This window comes from Bubalus kerabau, chromosome 14 (genome assembly GCF_029407905.1).
Source record: "Bubalus kerabau isolate K-KA32 ecotype Philippines breed swamp buffalo chromosome 14, PCC_UOA_SB_1v2, whole genome shotgun sequence".
NCBI classification, from domain to species: Eukaryota; Metazoa; Chordata; class Mammalia; order Artiodactyla; family Bovidae; genus Bubalus; species Bubalus kerabau.
The window spans coordinates 31,422,800-31,435,595 of record NC_073637.1 but is presented as its reverse complement, the minus strand read 5'-3'; the positions used below and the strand labels follow the sequence as shown (position 1 = coordinate 31,435,595).

Here is a 12,796-nt window from a genome sequence, read left to right as displayed (position 1 = left end):
CTGTCTCATGGCAAGGTGTCCAGTTGGTACCTCATTAGAGGTGAATCTCATCTCCTGTAACTTGGGGAGGAGATTAATGAATCATTCCAGTATGCTTTAGTGCAAAAGGATCAGATGATAATTATCTTCCTTGTCTGCTTCAAGAGCTCAAGATTTTTACAGATCACTATTGTCATCAAGTCCTGAAAAACTGATGTTGTTACCTGGGAGCATTGGAAAAGTGGTGGCTTTTTAGGGTTCTCTGTTGTTATTGTTGCTTAGTCGCTAAGCTGTGTCCCACTCTTTTGCGACCCTATGCGCTATAGCTCGCCAGGCTCCTCTTTCTATGGGATTTTCCAGGCAAGAATACTGGAGTGGGTTGCCATTTCTTTCTCCAGGGGATCTTCCCAACCCAGGGATCGAACCTGTATCTCCTGTGCCTCTGCATTGACAGGTGGATTCTTTACCACTGAGCTATTTGTGTTCTCTGGGCCCATGTACAAAATAAGAGAGAATTAATCTTCCCTATCTCCCGGCCTGGCTCTCTTGAGCCAGGGTGCTCCGAGGAACCACCTACTTCTCTTCTGCAAGGGGATTCATATGGTGGCCCCTGAGGAAATTCTGCCCAATTTCAAATTACAGTTGACCCTTGAACAAGGTAGGGATTAATCCTTGTATAACTTGTAGTTGGCTCTTCACTTCTGCATCTGTGGATTCAACCAACCAAGGACCATGTAGTGCCATAATACTTACTGTTGAAAAAGATCTATGTATAAGTGGACCATGCAATTCAAACCCGCATTTTTCAAGGGTCAACCGCACTTAGTTATTATGAGACCCTCACCTCAAAATCTTTCTCTTTACTTTTATCAAATATGTAATTCCATTAACACAGCTTAGCACATAGTATTAATAGTAGGGTTTGGTTTTTTTTCCCTTCTATTTCCCCTAGTCAAAGTCCCACCTCTCTTTGAGAATGATAGCTTCATTTAATTTAGGAATATATCTTTCAAATAAAGGAGAAAGCTTACTTTGACAGATAGTCCCTGAACCCATGAGAACTCTGACTTTTTTCTATAATATCCAGTAACTTTGAGGTTGTCTGGGTGAGAAGCTGGATAGAAATAAGGGAATTTGAGTAGAAACCTCATCTTATAAGCATGTATAAAGACTTGAGAGGTAGAACAGATGAACATTCTGGCATGTGTGTTTTCGCTTGAATTTCTCAGATCAAATACAAATAACTACCTTCCCACAACTTCCTTTCAGTAGCCAACAGCATTTGTTATTGGGTGGTACGTGTAATATTTTTAAGGCAGAAAAGGACTGTAGTAAACCAGCTCAACCATTATGTTACATAATGGATAACCAGTAGGATTGAAGGGGGAATAACTGGATAGTGGACTCTTTTTTTTCTCTTCCACTGAGTATTCTGGTGAGTTCTATTCATTCTCATTCACTAAATCAGCTATAAGTTAGTGTCATCAAAGCTAAGCATTCTGCAGAAGACAAATGCACTCTCCTAGGTGGTCACTTCAGATTTTTCTCCTCCTATTTGCATTTCCTCTGGGAGATCAGCCTTTTGGGTTATAAAATGTATTCGTGATAACAAGAAAATGTAGGCTCTCCTGGCAGTGTAAAATATATTTGTTTAGCCCGAGCCCCAGTTAAATTGAATGATGCTAACCTAGAACAACGTTTTAAAAGAGAAAAATGGTATGTATGTGTATGTGTGTTTGAGTGTATGCAAGACTTTATTTATACAAGCTCATTTCTTTTGTATCAAAAATTGATACCCTGGGACTTTCTTGGCGGTCTGGTGGTTAAGACGCCATGCTTCCAGTGCAAGGGATGCCAGTTTGATCCCTGGTCTGGGGACTAAGATATCACATGCCATGTGTTGTGGCTCCCTCCCCACCCCCCAAAAAAAATAAATAAAAATAAATTTTTAAATAAAATTTTAAAAAGAACAGGACTTCCCTATAGCTCAGATGGTAAAGAATCTGCCTGCAATGCAGGAAACCCAAGTTTGATCCCTGGGTCAGGAAGATCTCCTAGAGAAGGAAATGGCAACCCACTCCAGTATTCTTGCTTGGAGAATCTGCACAGAGAGGCCTGGTGGGCTACAGTCCAAGGGGTTGCAAAGAGTCGGACACGACTAAGTGACTAACACACTAAAAAAGGGCAGTGCCTGGCATGTAAGTGGGGTTTTATTTGTTAAATACATTTTTTTGTTAAATGTGGAAGTTACTGAGTTAATAGCTTTGACGATTTCTCTAAAGTAACACTTTTAAATGTCAATTTAAAGTAAGTTTTGTGCTTATAACTGTTTACCAAAAGATGCATCTTTATTATTGCAGATGTGAAAAACTTGGAAAAGCACAAAGAAGCATTAATCACAGTCCCACTACTCAGAAACAATCACAGTTAATTTACCATTTTGGTGTGTATATAGCCTTCAAGTCTTTTCTCAGTCAGTGCATATATTTTATAAAGCAAATCATTTTAAAAAGAACATTAACATTGTTGCAGAAACAGTACATTAACTTTTCAAATGCTTGACGTGTAACTTCTCTGTGTTAGTGAGAGCTAATATATTAGGACTGGGCAGTCATTAAAAAATTTGAAGATTTTATTAATTTTTTAAAGTTGCTCTAAAGGTGAAGCAATTTGTCTAGGTTAAAACAGTTTGCCCAAACTCAAAGTTTGTCTAGTTTCATTTATATCACTTGTTAAATATCTCTTTTCTTAGACTGCCTTTCTCCAACATTCCTGCCCTTTTATATGAAATGCCCTCTCCTTCTCGAAACCTTTCCAGATACCCTCATAAGAACAAGACCTTGATCTCCAAAATTCGAGGGTACTTGGTACTCCATATGACCTCACTCTCCCCACCTTCATCATCTTGTAAGCAGATGGGGTAGGAGGTCCTCAGAGGAAGAGAACCAGACCTAAACTTTCAGAACATAAGAGAAGCCATTTTAGGCTGGAGCTATTTTGTGATCTTGGCTACAGATCTTTGCAGAATAGTCTCAGTAGTCAATGATTTTAAAGCAACGAAAGAATGTAAAAATAAACAACTATTACCAAGCCAGGGAGATAACCATATCAGAGTGTCAGAAGACAATGGAACAGTTGTAAAGACTCACAGTTCTGTTTCAAAGGCAAAGATTAGCCTGAAGCATATTTTTGAGCTCTTCTGCAGAATTCAACCCCCGCCCCACCTTACTCCGCAATCATCAAATCGACTAGAACCCAAAGAATGACCCTTTCTGACGCTCATAACTTCTTCAGTCATCTAGAGCTGAACTGTATCATCCTTTGCTTCAGTTCTAGGCTGAATTCTCCTTTGCTCAAGCCTCTTCATGAATATGCATATACCATCCAAACCCCTTCGTGAATATGCAAACACCCTTAGCTTAGAACTTTTTTTTTTGAAGTGTTTTCAATTTTGTTGTTTAGGGAGACACTACTTTGGGAAATATCTCTGGTGTTGTTACTTGCTGTGAGTAATAAATCCTTCCTTCTCCCACTCTGGCTTGTTTGTATCTTTTGGCTCGACAACCCCACGAGTCAGATTGGAGTAACAATCTGATTTTTTCCCTCCCTTCTAATGAGGGCAAAAATCATAGCTTTTTATCCAAACATTGTACACAGAGCCTGATTCAGGGCCTCTGACACAGTAGGCATCGTCTGCTGAATTAGGCAGCATTAATGTATGTCCCATGGACAGTAATGAGCTAGTGTCATTTTCATATATGACACATAGAAAATAATTGTATGAGTTGCCAGAGTCCAATTCATGGCCAGCCGTGGTCTGGGTTTCTTTTTATGATGATGCCAATGTGATTGGCAGAGACAAATTTTAATTCCATGCTTAAAGCCAAACTGCAGTTGGCTTGGGTTCCTTTGGACATATGAATGATGCCATTGTTTCTGTTGGTGTTTCAGCTCTATATTCTCTCTCAGTTTTTCTCCTGCTTCAGTGCCTTTAGGACAGACGAGAATTGGTAGATAAAGGACAGGTGCAATTAAGGTTACTTCCCGTGGAGATAAAGGCTCAGCTCATAGCATTGTCCTCACCCCGGGGTCCCTCAACCTCTTGCACTCCTGGCCTTTAAGTCTGCCGCATCAGCCAAAGTCAAGGAAATTGAGTCCGAGGGCATCAGCTTAATGGAATAACAATGCTGGGGCGTGGTTTCCCTGTACCATTCAGGAGGGAGGGTGAGCTGGGAGCCCAAAACCCATCTTCTGACTCAGAGGTGAGCAGACCATTCAAATCCCAGCATTCCTGCTTTCAGTGGGAGACAAGTTTCTTACTTCTCAAGTCTTGGTTTCTCTCTCTGGAAAAAAAGAGTACAGATAAAAATCTGTTTCAGAAGCTTATTGTAAAGATTCAGTTCAGTTCAGTTGCTCAGTTGTGTCCGACTCTTTGCGAGCCCTTGGCCTGCAGCACGCCAGGCTTCCCTGTCCATCACCAACTTCCAGAGCTTGCTCAAACTCATATCCATGGAGTTGGTGATGCCATCCAACCATCTCATCCTTTGTTGTCCTCTTCTCCTCCTGCCTTCAATCTTTTCCAGAATCAGAGTCTTTTCCATTGAGTCAGTTCTTCACATCAGGTGGCCAAAGTATTGGAGTTTCAGCTTCAGCATCAGTCCTTCCAATGAATATTCAGTACTGATTTCCTTTAGGATGGACTGGTTGGATCTCTTTGCAATCCAAGGCACTCTCAAGATTCTTCTCCAACACCACAGTTCAAAAACATCAATTCTTTGGCGCTCAGCTTTCTTTATAGTCCAACTCTCACATCCATACATGACTACTGGAAAAGCCATAGCTTTGACTAGATGGACAGTTGTTGGCAAAGTAATGTCTCTGCTTTTTAGTATGCTGTCTAGGTTCTTCCAAGGAGCAAGCGTCTTTTAATTTCATGGCTGCAGTCACCATCTGCAGTGACTTTGGAGCCCAAGAAAACAGTCTTTCACTATTTTCATTGTTTCCCCATTTATTTGCCAAGATTAAATTGTAAAGATTAAAGGAGGTAATTCAAAGCTTTTAGCACAGTATCTGACAGAAATATGTGTGTTAATCACTCACTTGTGTCCGACTCTTTGTGACCCCATGGACTAGAGCCCATCAGACTCCTCTGTCCATGGAATTCTCCAGGCAAGAATACTGGAGTGGGTTGTCATTTCCTTCTCTAGGGATCTTCCCAACCCAGGGATCGAACCCGGGTCTCCGGCATTGCAGGTGGATGCTTTTCTGTCTGAGTTACTAGGGAAGAAATGAATTCTATTCTTATTAAAATTGAACAGGAACCAATAATAGTGTGTGTGTGTGTGTGTTGTTCTTGTTGTTGTTCTGTCGCTGTCAGACTCTTTGTGACCTCATGAACTGCAGCATGCCAGGCATCCCTGTCCTTCACTGTCTCCTGAAGTTTGCTCAAGTTCATGTCCCTTGAGTCCGTGATGCTATCTAACCATCTTATCCTCTGTTGGCCCCTTCTCCCCCTGCCCTCAATCTTTCCCAGCATCAGGGTATTTTCCAATGAATCAGTTCTTCGCATCAGGTGGCCAAAGAATTGGAGCTTTGACTTCAGCATCAGTACTTCCAATGAATATTCAGGGTTGAATGATTGGATCTCCTTGCAGTCCAAGGGACTCTCAAGAGTCTTCTCCAGCATATATAAGATGTCACTTGAAAAACAGTGAACTCCTGTTGGCTAGATGATTCAAACTGCAAATAGGCCACATCTGAAATACTGCCCCCCCCAACCCCACCACGGACACTAAAACCCATGACCTTGGGCATGGACAGGGTGTAACCTAAGGTACAGCAAAGAGGAACAGTATGAGCAACTTTTGCCCTTCCCTTGCCTGGGTGGCTCCTGAAGCTGCCCAGCTGCAATCTGTATCTCCAGCCTTTCTAGAGGAGCCTGAGTGGGTCTGACCAGGGAGGGAGGGTGCTACTGAGAGCCAGGGAATGCTGGGCAGCTTCAGAGGAAAGATTGGGTGTCTGGGGAACAGGTGGGTGGGATCTATGATGCTGCCAGGTTTAGTGGACTGAAATGAAATTCTTGGTCCTCATGATCTAGAGCTGAAGTTGAGAGCAACTTGGTCTCTTTAAGCCAAAACTGTGGCTGAAAAAAAAGCACTTGGAACTTAGCAGAGAAAGGACAAAGAGGGCAGTCATCCATGCATGGTTGTTTGGAATTGGGATACTGGTTGAGGTGAGAGAGCTTAAGAACTCAGGATGTGAAGGGTCTGCGCTGTGTTGCTGTGCTCAGTCATGTCCTCCATGGACTGTGGCCTGCCAGGCTTCCCTGTCCATGGAATTCTCCAGGCAGGAATACTGGAGTACATTGCCATTTCCATCTTCAAGGGATCTGCCCAACCCAGGGATCAAACTCTTGTTTCTTGAGTCTCCAGTCTCCTATATTGACAGGCAGATTCTTTACCACTGTTCCACTGGGCAATCCCATATGAAGGGTCACTCTGTTGCAATTACCTAACAAATGTTTCCTTTGTATTTGAAACTTTCAGGAGTTAGAAGGGGTCCTTGGAAATTTAATGCATTTTTAAAAATACGATGTTTAGATCAAAAAGGCCATGTCTATGAAAGGAGAAGGAAAGTGAATCATGGCAAACCATATTTCAGGAGCTTTATAATCTGATTCAGAAATGACTACTGTGGATTCAGCTCTTACACATTTCTGAGTAGAGTCTCCATCCACTTAGTCATTCATGCATACAGTCATTGTTTTGGACTATTTAAGTGTTGGGCACTGTGCTAAGAGCTGGGAAAACAGAGATAAATAGAAGACACATCAGTAGGCATTCAAGAATAATTAGTTGTGCAAAATGAATCAATATATGATTCCCCATAACTATCTATTATAAATAAATATTTATAATAAAGTAGCAGCAACCTCACAATTATTTACAAAGCATCCTCAAAAATAAAATAGTTATCATCTTCCAGCCAGGAGAAGGTAGAGGAAGATCAAAAAATGTTTCATAAGTAGTTTGTTTAAGCTGAGTCTTAAGTGATGTCTAGATGAAAAATAAATGCATTCTGGATACAAGGAAGAGTATGTTTCAGAAATTACCTTTTTTCTGAATTATATGAGTGTAGGAGTTGAATGAAGGGTAGGAAAAGGAAGAGGGGTAGATAAAGTCATGTGAGTTGGAAGAGAAAGGTGGGGTAGCAGACAGGGGAATACAGGACTGCAGTCTAATAGACTGAGTTTGAATCCCATCTCTGCCAGGATGAATGAATAACTGCTTCGTGACCTTGGAAATCATCTCTAAGATTTCATGTCTTCATCCATTATGATGAAGAACTCACAGTATCTTGTGGGGTTGTAGTGAGAATTTGTGGCCATGTGAGTGAAATTCTGGATATGTAGAAGTTACTTAGTATTTAAACACCATGAGACTTCCCTGGTGGTCCAGTCTAAAACTACGTGCATGCTTCCAATGCTGGGGGCCCTGGGTTTGATCCCTAGTCAGGGACCTAGATTCCACATGCTACAACCAAGAGTTTGCATGCTGCAACTAAAAGACCCCACAAGTAAAAATAAATAAGTAAATAAACAGGATGCTAAGGAATTTGTGCTTCAGTTTGCTTGTTCCAAGGAGCCAATACGGATTTTAATCAGCAAAGCAGCCTAGCATGCATTCACATTCTGGCTTTTTGAGAAAAATAGAACTGACACGATTTGAGCAAGTTGCTTAACCTTTAAGTCTTTGTTCATCTAGAAAATGGAGATAGTAATAGAATTACCTCCTCAACTCTATTATAAAAATTAAATGAAATCACGAACAGCCTTTAGCACTGTGTCTTAACTCAGTAGTAATCTCTCAATATGTATTCATTATTATCTTTATCTTCTATATAGGGATGAGACTGAAAGCAAAAAGACCAGCCAGCCAGGAGGCCTTTGTTAGGGTCCAACTAGGAATCGAGATGGGGCCATACTTTGTGAGATGGGCTGGGTAGCCAGGTAATGGATATTTAAAAAGTAGAATCAACAGGCCTGGGATCACTTAATGTGGAAGATAAGCATGCTTCACAGCATGCTTTTTCCTCTATGGAATAAAAACTGTAGTTGAACTAATTTTCCTAAAGTATGTATGTGCTCAGTCACTCAGTCATGTCCAACTCTTTTGTGACTATAGCCCGCCAGGCTCCTCCGTCCACAGGATTCTCCAGGCAAGAATACTGGAGTGGGTTGCCATTTCCTCCTCCAGGGGATTGTCCCGACTCAGAGATGAAACTCGTGTCTTTTGCATCTCCTGCAGTGGCAGGAGGCTTTTTTACCACCTCGACACCTGGGAAGCCCTCCTGAGGTATGCATTTCTGTTTAAAGGCATCCATTTCCAGTCAGGTCTACATTTCCTGGAAGTCCCTATTAATGAACCATTATTTTTGAGTGTCACAAAGGAAGGGGTCGCTTTGAGTTCAGCAGAATTGGAACAAGTAGGAGAGACCACAGTTGGACTGAACAAATCAACAGAAGTCCAGCAGGAGCTGTGACTTCCAATATGTACCAGACCTGCTCCCCTCTACCCTGCACACAAATCTAAATATATTAGAAGGATTATTAACAACCTTGAACAGTTTAACAGAAATCAGCCTAAGCAATGCAAACCATCTGGATATAGCTAGAATCAACTGTTCTGTCTACACTAGAAAAATGGTTTACATTATCTCTGGTTCTCCAAAAGAAGGAGATTCAAAACAGAAACTGGCTTCCTTACAAATAAAGAGCCATAAGTCAGAGTCGTTGAACTGGCAGAAACTAACTTCTCAGAACACTACAGTGGCCTGATGTGGAAGATTTGGCCACCTCCTCCCAAACCTTTACAAAGCCCTGTTTAATTCTTGTTGGAACTTTAATCTGGAAGAAACTTACAACATCTGATGCAAAATCCCTCATATTCACGAAGGGCCACCCTCACACTTCTCAGACCTGTGAACATGTGTGAATTTCCAGGATTTCCTATTCTTGTCTTTGATAGCAATTCTTATTAAGGCTTTATCCTTTATGAGAAGAATATATGAAACTCTGATGTTGCAGTTTAAGGCCACCACATTTCACTCTCATTTAATCAGTTAAGAACTGCAGATCATCATACATTCTGTTTCAGTGCAGGCCTCTAGTTTTTTTTAGAGACTTTTTTTTTTTTTCATGTGCACCATTTTTAAAGGCTTTATTGAATTCATTACAATACTGCTTCTATTTTATGTTTTGGTTTTTTGGCCCCCAGAGATGCAGGATCTTAGTTTCCCAGTCAGGAATTCTGCATTGGAAGGCGAAGTCTTAACCACTGAGCCACCAGGGAAGGCCCTACAGCCTCTTTTAAGATTCTGCTCAATTTTCTAAAAGTTTCATAATGTTTTTCCAGCCTCTCAATTATTTGTGAGTTTTCTGTCCCATTGGCTCTTCATGGGTGGGTCTCATCTATCCCAGAATTTTACTTTCCCACTGTGTGCTGATAACCACAAAGCTTCTCGTCTCTTATAATCTCAAAATGTGTGTGTATTGTTGCCTGTGGAATAATATGGAGCTGTCCCAGCCACAGGTATCTCAAAAGTCCTAGTTTTCCTCCCAACCCAACAGTAGCTATTGCTACTGTATTCTGCTTGAGAGGACTCATGATCTAAGAACCTTGTAACCCAATAGTAGCTATTGCTCCTGTATTCTGCTTGAGAGGAATCATGATCTAAGAACCTTGTTCTGAGTAGGGGTAACCAAGAGTGTGCTAATCTTTTAAGACAATCATCGTAAGCATACAGCGATCTATATACAAAGATACTCATCATAAAGTAGTGCTAAAATTGGGCTTCCCAGGTGGTGCATTGGTAAAGAATCTGCCTGCTAATGCAGGAGATGCAGGAGACTCAGGTTCAATCCCTGGGTTGGGAAGATCCCCTAGAGGAGGAAATGGCAACCTATCCGAGTATTCTTGCCGGGAAAATTCCATGGACAGAGGAGCCTGGTGGGCTACAGTCCATGGAGTCACAAAGAGTCAGACTCGGCTGAACACACACAGTGCTAAAATTAAGAACCGTCTAGGCATCCATCAATAGGAAATTGTGCTCATAAATAATAATGAAAATGTAGGTGTTAGTCACTCAGTCGTGCCCAACTCTCTGTGACCCTGTAGACTACAGCCCACCAGGCTCCTCTGTCCATGGGATTTTCCAGACAAGGATATTGGAATGCTTTGCCATTTCCTTCTCCAGGGCATCTTTCCAACCCAGGGATCAGAACTTGAGTCTTCGCCCTGTAGGCAGATTCTTTACCAACTGAGCTACCAATAATTAATAATAATAATTTGACATTTATTTAGTCCTTGCTAAAGTTGGCAGGCCCAGTTCTAAGAACTTTATATATATTGTGCCACTTGCTGCTGCTGCTGCTGAGTCGCTTCAGTCGTGTCCGACTCTGTGCCACCCCATAGACGGCAGCCAATCAGGCTCCCCCGTCCCTGGAATTCTCCAGGCAAGAACACTGGAGTGGGTTGCCATTTCCTTCTCCAATGCATGAAAGTGATAAGTGAAAGTGAATGAAAAGTGAAAGCGAAGTCGCTCAGTCGTGTCCGACTCTTAGCGACCCCATGGACTGCAGCCTTCCAGGCTCCTCTGTCCATGGGATTTTCCAGGCAAGAGTACTGGAGTGGGGTGCCATTGCCTTCTCCAATTGTGCCACTTAAATCATTACAACTCTGTTTATATTTATTCAGGGGAATTGACACAGCCCGTTTTAAAGGATGCTATAGATATAGATCTAACTCATATTGAAAAATACTCATGAAATTTTGTAAAGTGAGAAACAATTATGAAGGTATATGTAATAGCACAATATTAAAACACATCTAAGCTTAGATGTGGATATATACAATAAGTAGTTTCTCATTATAAGCACTTTGCCCAGTTTCAATGTGAACAACGTTTTAGTTACCACGTCTTAGTTAAGTAACACTGATTCCCCAGCAGCGCTTTTCAAATGTCAGTTGCTACAGTCTATTACTGTGAAAAGTGAAGTACAAACTTTGCTGCTAATTCTTCACTCCACAAATCACCATGTAAGTAACAGATGCAAATCCTGTGACAAATCACATCAGTCAGTCCTTTCAGTGTTGATCAGTGATTGGCCATTGCATATTTGTTATTAAGTCCATGCAAGCATGTGACATTACTTTGCCAACAAAGGTCCGACTAGTCAAAGCTATGATTTTTCCAGTGGTCATGTGTGGATGTGAGAGTTGGACCATAAAGAAAGCTGAGCACTGGAGAATTGATGCTTTTGAACCGTGGTGTTGGAGAAGACTCTTGAGAGTGCCTTGGACTACAAGGAGATCCAACCAGTCCATCCTAAAGTAAATCAGTCCTGAATATTCAGTAGAAGGACTGATGCTGAAACTCCAATACTTTGGCCACCTGATGAGAACTGACTCACCATTCCCTGATGCTGGGAAAGATTGAGGGCGGGAGGAGACGGGGACGACAGAAGATGAGAAGGTTGGATGACATCACCAACTCAATGGACATGAGTTTGAATAAACTCCAGGAGTTGGTGATGGACAGGGAGGCCTGGCGTGCTGTGGTGGAAGGGGTCGCAAAGAGTTGGACATGACTGAGCGACTGAACTGAACTGAAGCATATGGTTGTAAAGGGTACAATGTTGGAACCTGATCCAAACTTAGAAAAGAATGGAACAGTTGGCCAAGTAGTAGAAAAGATGTTCACTCCATATCATATAACTTATATAACAAGAAGCAAGCAACTCCTGGTCAAACTACTCTTAAGTTTTTTATCTGTTTTTAAAAAAAGGGACTTCTCAGTGTTTCTAATGTTTTAAATTACACTGTACTAAATAAATATTAACTTTACCATTTTTTCCATTTCACTATACATTTATACCAAAGCCTTGACAAAAACTTTTAAAGATCACAAAATAATCATAATTATCCCCATTGATTATTAAGATCTCTTTGGATTTTATGGCCTTCGTGCCTGTGAAAAGCAAGGATTGCCTGCGTATAGTAGTAAAAAACAAAAAGTCCTTTAGATGACATGAAGATGCTAACAAGATTATTTGGGGATGGTTGCATTACTGATGACTTTTATTATTATTAATATTTCTTTTTTATATGGTGAAGGACAGGGAAGCCTGGCATGCTGCAGTCCATGGGGTTGCAAAGAGTTGGACACAAATGAGTGACGGAACCACAACTACAATGAATAGAGATGTTTAAAATCCAACCTAGTTAGTTAGGCATCTGTTTCTTTAAACATGTATTTTTGAGTTTCCACAACTGGAAGGAATTTGGTGAGTACTGGACATTGAAGAAAGAAAAAGACGAAGGTCACGGAGCACTGCAAATATCTTCCACGTTACACACAATTTTTGCTCTGTGCGTCAAGTATAATAAAGATACAAAAAAAAAAAAAAGGAGACTACTGGAGAGAAAGCTAGGAATTCCTTCTGGGAAAACTGAAGCGGGCCTCTGGCTTCTTATACTCTAGAATTAAAGTTTTGCCTTTAAGGAAAAATGGATCCTAATTGGCCACCAAATTTTATCCTGGAAATTACTAAAACCTAGAGCCCATTTTCTAGAACCAATTTTAGTTCTGGGTCTCACAAACAAAAAAGACAAAGCTAACAAAGTAAGGGGAAAATATGTGAAATCTTTCGCCAAAAAGTATTCAGATACTGATTTTATCTGTTTCCTTCTGTCATTGAAGCTGGACCACAGGGAATTCATCCTGATTTGTCTTGGTTTTTGTTTTCCATACCACTTTT

At 41.1% G+C, this 12,796-nt stretch overlaps 1 protein-coding gene across 1 annotated transcript in view; it reads left to right on the top strand.

Moving 5' to 3' along the window:
* Positions 1-12,796, top strand: part of LOC129626725 (cytochrome P450 7B1) — a 168,759-nt gene that overhangs the window by 104,808 nt on the left and 51,155 nt on the right. The window lies entirely within an intron of this gene.